Source organism: Belonocnema kinseyi, chromosome 3 (assembly GCF_010883055.1).
Source record: "Belonocnema kinseyi isolate 2016_QV_RU_SX_M_011 chromosome 3, B_treatae_v1, whole genome shotgun sequence".
Taxonomy (NCBI): domain Eukaryota; kingdom Metazoa; phylum Arthropoda; class Insecta; order Hymenoptera; family Cynipidae; genus Belonocnema; species Belonocnema kinseyi.
The window spans coordinates 122,945,775-122,949,051 of NC_046659.1; the positions used below are offsets into that span (position 1 = coordinate 122,945,775).

Sequence of the window (3,277 nt, forward strand, 5' to 3'; positions counted from 1 at the left end):
CGTATTTTATTTTTCTCTAGTAAACGAACAAAAAGCATTTTACAGTTTGAAAAAATATTGAAAATTGCAAAAATAATGATTTTCCTTTGCCGTGTAAAATTTCTGAAATGTCAGTTAACATGTTTAGACCGCGGACCCTTTAAGTACAAATTCAGGCACAAAAGGTGTAAAATCACGCGTATGGGCGAAACAGATTTAAATTGAAAGACTGACAAATTGAAAGAATTGAACAATTGAAAGAGAAACGAGAGTGAAATCAACATAGTGACAAAAAGCTATTAACAACAAGTTATTAGGGAATAAATGGATGCTTATCAATAACCATTAATTCACCAAATAAGTGGCTGTTAATAGAAGTTCCCTTCTTCATTTTTAGAGTTCTTCGGCATGTAGCTTCTTCTTTCTTCGGGCAATTTTCCCCGACCTATTTGTTTTGCGCTCGAGTTTTATATCAATCGAAAAAAATTATAAATCAAATTCCTGTGCTAAATTTTCAACTCGAGCACTTTCCGCGGTATTAAAAACAATGATTATTGGTAAAAAAAACAACGGATTTACCAACAATCTAGACAAGAATATCTTTAAAAAATTGAAAGATATTTTATCCCAATGCTACCTACTTAAAAATATGAACATTAACATCAGAATAGACGACCTACCTCCCTAGCTATATCTAAAAATGAAAAATAAAAACACATTCAATAAGACTCGCTCTACGGTTCTCATTCTTACTGTCCCGGTGCAAAAGAACCTAAATCTAAGCCACCTTAGGGCATTTCTCTCATGGAATTTCACATACAGAAACCCTGGAATCGTACACCGTTTCTATATACAATAATATTGCGAATTAAAAAAGTACTGTGTAATACAACAGGAAAATTCGTTACGCTTATAGCAAAAACAAAGAAAAAAGAAATTCCGATTTAAAAAATAAATAAAGGTCAGGCGCAAATCTACAAACAAAATACACACACAACACACACTTAGATTTTGCGTCGGATTAATGTCGAGAATAAACGGTGCACGCCAAAATAAAACATCCTAAGCTGTAGCAGTGTCATAATGTTTTTCATACTAACGTGCTAAAATGCAAAAAAAAAGACTTATTTTTGTTTCTCAACTTTCAAATTTAACTGTTGAAAAATTGAATTGAAACAAAAATTCGAATTCAGGGTGGCCATATTTATATAAAAAAATCCCTGCGATTAAAATAGTTTTTGATTATATTCCTTTAATCGTTTTATCAACAATTTTTTAAACTAAAATAATTGCTATCGCATTTTAAAGGCACTTAAAGGCAAGTATTCTAATCTTGTAAAATTTTTAATATAAAATCTTGTATAAATGTAATAACACAATTTCAAATTAAAATTTCAAAATGGACTCTTCTTGACAGTTGTTATTTAAAGTCCCTCTTATAGAAATTCCCTGAATTTTGTGAGTTTTTTTTTAATTCTTGACAAATTGAAAGAATTTTCTTACTGGAAGGACAGCGAACCTCGCCAAAATCTGGAAATAAAATCTAAATATCTGAATTATGTAAAACACTCAAAGTTTAAAGAAGAAATTAAATTTATTTAGTCTGAGACTTGAAGCATAGAACGTGCTTGATTTCAAATGTATCCGGTCATTTTTTTATTAAATATGTGGACGAAAAAAATATTGTTTAAACTGTAAATATGAAAAATAACAATGAATTCATCCTAGGAAATTTGAAACTTATTATTATGATGTCCTTTAGTGAAAATATTTTCTTTGATTTGACGTCTTTCAAAATAAAGGGGATGATATAGGTTTTTAAATTTATAAAACACTAGAAATATTCCAATTGATTCATACTGGATATTTTTCAAAAAATGAAAAGCGCCTCTTAATAGAAGCTTGAAAAGTTACCGTTTTCCCGGTCCAACGGCCAACCTGGAGTTCTTCAATTCAAAGATTATAGACGGAAATACAAATTTCAGGACTGTGCAAGTAAAAAGATTTTATTTAAATTTACTGCGATAAATATTACTGAGCAATACTAAATAGAGCAATAAAACTTATCTTGAATCTTTGGAACCTCGGATTTTCTTAGAATTGAAAGAAAACTGAAACTATTATATACGCATATAATAGTATATAATTAAGGGAAACACATGCCGAATTTCCTTCAATAAGCAGAATTTCGTAATTCTCTTCTTGGTGACAACATTTAAATTAAAACTGAAATTTAGTTTTCCGTGATTTCCGTTATGGTCTTTATATAAAAATTTCAATTAACATCCAGCAATATGAATAAACAGTAAAAGTGTTGCAAAGATGAGAAAGTTGGCTTTATAGATATACTAGGCAGTCTGATAAGTACCTGAAAATTCTAAGAGATGGCATTAGTATTCACTAATGTGAACCATTTTCGTCGAGCTTGATCCTTCCAATGACGCCTGTCAAAACTTCAGCCATTTATGTTTACGCATTTACAAGTTACAGCACTCAGAAGCGACTAACCTCCGAGTTTTTTTTAATATGGAAAAATCTGAGTTTCGAGTTTTGATCAAACACTACTATCTTCGCAAGAAAACGATATCCGAGACCAAGGTCAAGCTGGATAATTATTACCCGGACTCTGCACCGTCGATTGGAACGATTCATAAGTGGTTTACCGAGTTGCGTGGTGGCCGTACGAGCACAGTTGATGCTGAACGATCTGGGCGCCCAAAAGAGGTCACTACACCAGAAAATGTCGAAAAAATCCATGATATGATGTTGAATGATCCCAAAGTGAAATTGAGAGAGGTAGCTAATGCTGTAGGCATATCATTGGAACGTGTGGGCAATATTCAGTGGACCAAAAACGAATTCTTGTGAGAACTTCCCACTACTACACTACTACACTCCTGAGTCAACGCAACAGGCAAAGCAGTGGGTTCCACTGGGCCAAAGTGCTCTGAAGCGTCCAAAAACGCAACAATGGGTCGGAAAGGTTATGGCCTCCGTATTTTGGAATGCACATGGGATAATATTCGTGGACTATCTTGAAAAAGGTAAAACCATAACTGGAGCATACTATTCATCATTATTGGACCGATTGAAAATCGAAATCGCCGAAAAACGACCGCATTAGAAGAAGAAAAAACCGCTTTATCATCACGACAATGCGCCTGTTCATTCATGCTTAGTTACACAAGCAAAATTACATGAAATCGGCTTCGAATTGGTTCCTCATCCACCGTATTCACCAGACCTGGCCCCCAGCGACTATTACTTGTTCCCTAACCTGAAGAGATGGCTCACCGGT

The 3,277-nt window shown here is 33.5% G+C and overlaps 1 long non-coding RNA gene across 2 annotated transcripts in view; it reads right to left on the reverse strand.

Moving 5' to 3' along the window:
• Positions 1-1,359: 1,359 nt before the first annotated feature.
• The window catches only part of LOC117170153, a 6,186-nt gene continuing 4,268 nt past the window's right edge, over positions 1,360-3,277 (reverse strand). For both annotated transcript variants that reach the window (XR_004466728.1, XR_004466727.1), the window contains exon 4: positions 1,360-1,509. This is a non-coding gene — a long non-coding RNA (uncharacterized LOC117170153). The remainder of the gene's footprint in view (positions 1,510-3,277) is intronic.